We start from the raw sequence: 9235 nt of genomic DNA, 5'->3' as shown, positions 1-9235 counted from the left end.
TTAGAATTTTTACGAATTATATCATATCTAATATTATATATGAAAACAATGAATTATTATCATCATTTCATATTCTTATTTTTTTAAATAGTATTTATTAATTAAGATATAAATTAAAAAATATAAGATATGAAAAGTATTTTAAATTTTTATTTTTTTAATATATTTGTTAAATTTATCTAACAACCTTTAAAAAATAAATCACGTGATTTCTTATCTGAGTTTGTCTAGATATATTTATCTATGTCCCCCTTCAAGATAAATATATCTAGATTTTTATAGATAAAAAAATAATATTTATGTTTTTTAATATATTTTAAAAAATTTAACAAATAATTTGATAAAAATCTTGAAATGCTTTTCAATCTTATTTTGATCATTTCATATTTTGATTTGAAAAATATTCTACTTTTATCTTGATATGATTTTATCTTTACTCATTTTAATAAATATTACTGATAAAAAAAAAGAAAAGCCCACTAATTATGTCTTTGGTAATAATCCAATCATTAATGATAGTGAGCGATATGGTTTTAGAATCTTATAAATAACCTAACTCTACCATTTAGAGCTAGAAAATTTCTATCATTACCAATCAAGTTTGAAGGGTGAAAGAGCTTATCCATTGCTTAAAGTGAGTATGTATTATTGATTGGGTTCTTTCTTTATGGGGTAAAATAAATAAATAAAGTTGTTGATAAAATACAGATAAGAAAATAACAAACTTTTATTTTTCCTCTTTCTATACCATCACTTATGGGACACGTTTGATCAAGCATAGAACTTATATAGAAAGAAAATAAATTCTAGACAATTCAATTATCTATAAATTATTTACATGAAAATTACCAATTGAGGATGTTTGACTACAATTTTATTTTCTATGTAATTTTCTCCCCAAACCCACCCGTCTCCTTCCTGCCTCCCCCCATCTCTCTCTCCCCAACCCACTTCTCCTCCCTCCCTTCCCCCATCGCCAGTTGCAATGCCTATCACCGCTGTCATCACTGGTTGCAACGCCCATCGTCGTCGCTGCCATCTTCGCTACCCATCTCTTTCTCTCTCTCTTCCCCTTCCCTGCCAAACTCACTTCTTTTCCCTGCCTCCCCCATCGTCTCCATCGTCGCTTGTCGTCGCTCTCTCGCTCACTTGCTCGCCTTCTCTCTCACTTACTTTGTCGCTACCTCTATCCCTCTATCACTGCATCACTCTATCGCTGTCTCTGTCCTTCTCTCGCTGCAAATCTGTTTCCAAGGGGAGGGGAAACCTTACCTTGAATAAAGATAATGAACTCTCGGAGCTTGTATTTGGTGGAGATGGTGACGAACAAGGGGAACTCGAGGATCAAGCATCGAATGGAAGAGAGACTTGAGGAACGAGTGGTCGAGAGTAATGAGATTAGTACTCGAAAAATGTTTTCTCAACCCCCCTAATAATTTGTTTTCCATCAAAAGTGAGAAAAAAGGCATCACCTGATCAAAGTTAGAATTTGTATTACCTAAAAAATATAGCAAATCAAATACCATCAAAATTAAAATTTACAAAAAAAATGATCATTTTTCATAAAAAAAAAAAAATATGACCAATAAAATAGGTCCATGGTGTGTGTTGGTTGGGTAGCTGCAAGGCTTGTTTGTTTGGAGGCTGTCAAACAGACATTAGAACCCCCCCCCAAAAAAAAAGAACAACTGTTATTTGACTTTAAAAGGTTTAGTAGGTAAGTAGGAGCAACAATGTACTACTTCCTGTCTAGCCGTTGCCGTACGAGGAAACAAAACAGCACCTGCCAAATCAGAGTATAGCATTGCATGATATGAGTGAAGGGTAGTCAAAAGCATACCAAATTCAACTAAAAAGTCGCAAAGATGTCCATCCTGTAGTGTATGCATTCTTTTTTGAGAAGGAAAGTAGGTGGAGAAAGGAAGTACTTACTATTTTTAAAACACATGAATAATTGATGTTATTTTGTCAAGAATAGTATATGTTGTGTGATGTGCAAAAGTTCATTAAAAAAAAGACTTAAAAAGGGTCAAAAGTTTAAAATACTTTTTTGAATTAAAAGGCATAAATTTTTTATATGCGAGTAATTCCATACAAACGCGCAAATTAAATAATTTTGATACTCAAAAATTTATCTTAGAAGATAAATAATTATCTATAAAAAAATTTAATTCTAAAAGAATTTTAAAATATTAGAATAAACATCATTCATAAAAATCTTAATTCTAATGGATTTCAAAATATTAAAATTCTAATTCCAGCCGAATTAAGAAAAATCAAAATAAACGTTATCTATAATAATCATAATCTCATTTTAAAAAAGAGATTTTTCTTATACTGATTTTAATACAATTTTTATTATCTTTAGTATTTGAGGTAAGTATCGGAGCGTTTTCGCAGGAACCTCCTTGTGTTTTTTGATTATTTCTTTTTTTACAGATCAGACGACTTGACGATGACATTTTCAATTAAATAAATTTATTTTTATATCTCGACAATAAAAGTATAGTATGTAGAATTTACTATAAATTGCAAATCTATAATTATACACTTAGACTTTAATTGAGCACACAAAACAATTAGAGAATTTTTTGCACAAAGGAGTGTTATCCAAACACATTCTTTTTTTTTTTGGGGGGGGGGGGGGGGGGGGGGGGGGGCAGAATCGTAAGAATCACAAAATTTAATGATGAGATTTGAACACAAAACCTAAATTCAGAATTCTTTGAGATCAATGTATGTATAATCTCAGTCACTGGGTTATGTCTATGGAGGTGATCTGTCACTGTTGCCCCAGGGAATAATGCTCCTTTGGCTTTGGTGAATAGAATACAAGTAATAATAACAGATTAAGCACACTTAATATTCGATCCAATGAGCATCCATCGTAAGGCCCCCAGACTTTCGTTAAAAATTCCTATTTGGGGTTCCCTGTTTCCTCTGTTTGGTGGCTAAAATGCATGATGATGGGCCATATATGCTGCAGCCTCTTCCAACTTGAGTTGATTTGATTGCACATCATTAACTTTCTGCAGGCATGATGTGCCACCAGATTCACCCCCACCAACAGGTACCAAGGTGGCAAGGTCTTTTCATTTCTCAGTCCTATGTGCCATGTTCCAAAACTCACTCAATTTTACTTTACAAACAGTTTCCACCCATCACATCTTTTCCTCTCTATGTCTATGCCCAATTTTATATTTTGCAAAAATTTTATTTTTTTTGTTAATTGATAATATCATCAATTATTCTTAAATTCATAAATTTCCCTTATTACATAAATGATGTTAGCATAACCTTCGTATCATCATGTCGCATAAATTATGAGAACTAAGATACTAATAATATTGTCGTATGTGCTCAATGTCTCACTTGACTACATAAAAAGTACAATCTTAACTGATTTTCTTTTTAAACTAACAAGTTCATCTTTATTTAATTAATAATTTTTTCTTTAATGTATCAAGTGTCACCGCCAAATAAATAGACCAAAGAGTCTTACCTCGACTCTATAAGTTTCGTCCTTTGAAAAATCAAAGTAAGGTTTCACTTCTTTAAAAAGAAGACCTTTTTCAAGTAAACACATTCAGATAAATTTTAGTAACGTTCATAACAATTTGAGATCATTAAGATTACATCCTTAACAAATGAGAACAAATTAATAACATGTAATAGTGAATAAAATATGCTTAATCAAGGACCTTGCAAAATAAGGAATCTCAATGCTTATAAATACCATGGGAGGTAGAATTGTAAGCGATTGTCATCTTCTTCTTCTTCGTACTTCAACTTTCACTAGCAATAGAAATCAAACATCCCCTTCCCTCTGTTTTGCTTTATTGTTATTTAGTTTTTTTTTTTATATTTAGGTGTCTTTGATCTCTCGACACCATCACCCTTACCCAAATGCTAACCAATGTATTAGATAATATTTTCAAATAAACTCTTAAATTTTTTTATCGAGATATTTTATAGATAATAAATTTATTTAATTCAAAAAAATAATACACCATTATCTAAGTTAAATTATTGAGTTAGCGACATTTAAAGTATAATTTTTACAAAAATGAATAGAATTATCCAAACATTAACAAACCCCCTAAAAATTAAAATTCCAATTTCAAACTCACAACTTATGTTTTGAAGCTTTCCCGTCAGGGATGCGAATTCTTTGTACAGTAGTGGAGTTATTGATTAGGATGGTCCACGTCATAATATTCTAATAGAATTTAGCAGAGACAAAAGTCAATGATCATCATCGATTTCTGCAACTTGCCTCTTCATGCCTACCACTTTGGTTTGGAATCTCTCTCTCTCTCTCTCTCTCTCTCTTCTGGCTTGGCTTAAGATTAATCGTACCAAAAAGGAATAGGATCTTTTCTATCTTTTGATGATGAACATGTAATCTTTGCTACCTTTTTGTACCCATGCATGCATTTTCTTTCGTTTCGCGACAGCATCATGTCCTATGCTTCCTCGGCTTCTCAGACCGCCGATTTTCTGAGCTCCCCCCCGCCCCCCAAAAAAAATCATAATTGGTGACTTCACGTTCTATAATTTTTGAGTTTAAATTAAAATAATATAATGCATTTATCTTTTATAAGTAATATTTTAAAAATCAGACCGAAAAATAAACCGACCTATTAATTGGGTTACGGGTCAATAAGTCCGATCGATTAGACTATAATAGTCTAATCGGATAATGTCATATATATATATATCTTATAATTAAATAATATATATATTAAATATATATTTTAGTATATATTTAAAATACTAATATTCTATATATTATTATGAGAAATGCTATTATTAACTAATATACAACTAATATTTTATATATAATTTTTATATATGTTATAAAAGAATTAATTAATAATTAAAATTTTAAAAATAAGTGAGAGAGTGAAAAAAATTGAGATCAACCCGGTTCTTGGTTCACCGATCCAACTGACCAGGTTGAAGGAGATTTAATTTTTTGAGTTAAATCAGACCGGATAGGCCACCAGTTTCAGATTAAACAGGTCCGACCGGCTGGTCCAGTCTGATTTTTAAAACAATGTTTATAAGTATATAGATCATTAAAGTAAAATATAATTATTAAAAATGAAAATTAATAAATATTTCTAAATATAATTTTATTTGTCTCTAATAATAAGCCATAACCCGTACTCCAACTTTTCTCTTATAGCCATTTAGCTCCCACAACTTTAAAGTGGAGATGGCTCTCAACTTTTAATTTTGTTACAATCACACACTTCATCTCTTAAATAAGTGTGCGTGAGATACACACGCACTGTTAATGGGTTGCCAGCAAGGGAAAAGGAAAGAAACAAATGTCAAAGGTGGAAGGATGATGACCGACCGACGATGAAAGGGGCCAACAGTCGGTGGGTCAATCGGCCAAGCCCAAAGACGCAATGGCTCCGTCAATCGTTGCACGCATGGAAGAGATCAGTTGTCATCCAACATAGGTTGGTCATCGCATGCTATGACTCTGTCAGTTGTTGCACGCGATGGCTCCAGTGACCGACCGACCCACCCGTCGTTGGTTGATCATTGTTTTCCTGCCTCCAACCTTTATTTTCTCCCCCCTTCCCTTACCCCCCCCCCCAACCTCTGTTTCCTTCCCTCATTGTCGTCGATCTTTGTTTCATCCTTTTTTCCTCATCGACGACCCATTGATAGTGCCTCGTGTATCTCATGGACACTCATTTGAGAGATAAGGTATGTGATTATAGCAAAATTGAAAATTGAGGAGTATGATAGATTCACTTTGAAGTTGAAATGGGACAAATGACTATAAAGAAAGAGTTTGAGGGTATATTTATGCCTGCCTTAATAATAATAAATAATCACTAAAGGTATATTTTGTAACGCAAGAAAACAACATAGAATGTAGTTAAAATTACTAAGCTACCCCTCAAAAGTAACAAATCTAGGCCTAAATTCAAGAGATGAATATCAATATCAAAAGATCTAAAATAGATCCAATAGATTTGTTGTTATCCAAATCTACTTTAACAAATCCTCCCTTAGCCCATAATTGTCAAATTCCTGAATCTTAATAATAACACCAAGTATTTCGTTTTGTCGAGTCTATATAATACACAAAAACCCCACAAAATAAATCATCTAATAAATATGATTCATTTTTGTTTATTATGCACTACGTACTAGTGTCACTTTATTAACTTAAACGTCAGATATTAAGTTAGGGGACCTGATATTCCATCTTTTTATAAATGCTGATATTAAGACATATCTCAATAATCAGTCTTAATCATTGTCAATATCTACCTTATTACTATATCTATGCTCGATGATTATATTCTCTTGTCCGTAAAGAAGAAAAAAAAAAAAAAGACATCTTTTTCTTTCAAGTTGGTGATGTAGATTGTATTATATAATTTTGATTTAAAACATAGTTTATTTTTTTTTGGAAAGATGCAATTAGTTATATCCTATGATTCTTGTATCTATTTACAGATCAAAAGGACACAAAATAGAGGTATTGGATTCCATACCACACTTTAACGTAAGTGATGACTTTATAATAAACACTTAGGGGTAATGATTTTTGGTGATAAAATAGAAACATTATACACTCACGTGCTAATGTGCTACACTATAATACTATATAATAAAACAGGCGAAAGCAGGTTAGTGTTGGCCTATAATACACCCACTTTTGTCGTTAGTGGAAAGCCACGTGTGCGTTGACTGTTGACTAGGATAGAACAAATAACTGAAATTGTACTTATACCTAATTTTTATATAAAGTAATATATTTTATAATTCTATTCGCCTTTTTCCTAAAGGAGTTCATTGAAAAAATGCCTTCCCCTCAGGTAACGCTATCTATCTTATATTGACAGTTTTTTATTTTTATTTTTTAATAACTAAATATTAAAAATACAATTATCATGACTCAATCCAATAAGAACAATATTATATGCAGTCGATATATTACTTTGATTATTTTATTTAATCTTTTTAATTTTAATAATTATATCTAAATTTACTTAATTTAAAAAAAGTATGTCTATACTAACTTGGTATACCAAGTATTATATAATAATAATATTAGTGGGACTCATATATATATATATAACTAAAAATATAGATATATATAATTTATTGAACATAATTTGTTTATTTTATTTTTATTTTTTTTAGAGATTATATTTTTTCTTTCTTTCTTATTTATGTGTACATGTGTGTTTCATAAATATTATTATTATATGATACATAACATGTCAAGTCAACATAAACACATTTCTCTAAATTAATTTTACGTATTGATAAAATTGCACTTAATTGAGTCAATTTAAATTTAACTGTCAAAATTAAAAAGATTAAATAAAATTATAAATTTATCAAAAAAAATTTAATTATTTTCATAATTAACCCTTTTATCATATATACCTAAGATAAAAATACCGTCTAATGAGTGCAAATCAAGAAAAATTAATGACATTGGTTTAAATTAGATTGAAAATATATATTAATTTCTATCAACTCACAACTAAAAGAAATGAGCTTTTGTTGGCCTAATCCCAAATCAGTAATGTATTAAGGAGGTTTTGGCTATATGTTACTTGATCCCACTAATGAGGGTTAAGCGGCTAAGTCGATCACCATTTCATTCGTGACATGTTCGTGTTCTTCGTGGTTCTAAGTCTATTCTAGCAATTTTTAAGGTCAAGTATCATTTGAACTAGCTCTTTTTTGTAAGAAAATAAGGTAGGATCTAGTTCTCTAATAGATCCTCTAATGTTCAAGTTAAATCACTATGTTCGAGAGTAACAAAATAGAGATATAATAAATGTCAATCATTTAATACTACACTTTTATATAAGCAAACTACGTGATTAGCGTGACCAAAATAAAGCTATGGGGACAATAAGATGTGATCTTAGAATGGACTAGGTGAATTAGTTATAGGCCCAATCTTAGGTCTTACCTTGTCTTTGTGAGAGTTATTAGATGTCGGGTCTTAAGATAAATCTAATCTCTTTGAGTCTTTTTTCAATGTACAAAATTAAAAAATATTATTAACTAATACTTCTTTCAATAATTATATATTTTTAATCAACAATTTCGAGTGAGACTTTTCGTACTTCTTAAAAATTATAAAAAATGACTCGACATATCTCAATAGCCGACACTCATACGCATAAACAAATTAAAAAATGTGCTGTATTGCTCATATATCTCCACTCGAAGAAAAGAGGAAGAAAACACACAAAACAAAGATAAGCTCAAGCATGATTAATCAATAGTTTTTTAAGGAGTAATTAGGCGATAGTGCGAAGTGACGGGTAGAGTGTGAAGTGAGAGAGAAACACAAAACAAACAATATATATTGTTGCAATAATAATATTGGCCGGGTGGTGGGTGGTGGGTGGCGGGTGGTGGGCGTGGGTGTGGCCATGGATGGTTGGTCGATGGATTCCTAAGTGAATTTCCTTTTGATGATATATATATATATTGTATGTTATGATCTCTTTGTGGGTTTGGGGGGGCGTCTGGATAAGAAGAAAGATACGTCACGCAAATGTATATATGTTCGCTACTTTCCTTCACTGATTGTTGTTCCATTTCTGGGTGTTGTTTTCTTTGGTTGTTTCAAGTGCAACTCTAAAGTGGTTTTGCCACTAAGAGTGGCCAATGTGTCACCACAATTTGGGGGCAGATTCATGCAAAAATTGCGAGATTAATTTTAGGTAAGCAAAGCTCAGTGGCTTTTGCAGCTTAATTACGATTTGATATATATATTTATTTTTTTATTGAACGCGACAATATGACATGGCGGCCTCTTGCTTCTGTTTCTCCAAACAGTGTGGGGGTGATGCAGCACTGTTCTTCTGGAAGCAAGTTGGAAGTGTCGCCGATTTCTCCCCAGTCCAGTCCCGTCCAGTCCTTTTCAGCGCACATATTCACCTTCTCAAATTACAGGTGTTGATGTTAATTGATTTGAATTCATGTGATTCAAATGCAGGAAAGGAGAAAGAAATTTAATCATGCCGTCCACCACCACCACCACCACCACCTTCCGCCGTCCGCCACCTGACGCTTCTTCCTCTTCTCCTCCTGATTTTTTTTTCTCTTTCCTCCGTCTTGTCTTGTCGGGAACGGTTGAAATTGATGGAAGGAGGAATGAAACGTGGCCCTTCTAGAAATCACCAAAATCTGGTTTCGGGGTTGGATTAGGGCCCTTTCTTGGCCCTGT

Source organism: Diospyros lotus, chromosome 6 (assembly GCF_014633365.1).
Source record: "Diospyros lotus cultivar Yz01 chromosome 6, ASM1463336v1, whole genome shotgun sequence".
Classification (NCBI taxonomy): Eukaryota; Viridiplantae; Streptophyta; class Magnoliopsida; order Ericales; family Ebenaceae; genus Diospyros; species Diospyros lotus.
This window is presented reverse-complemented; position numbering follows the sequence as displayed.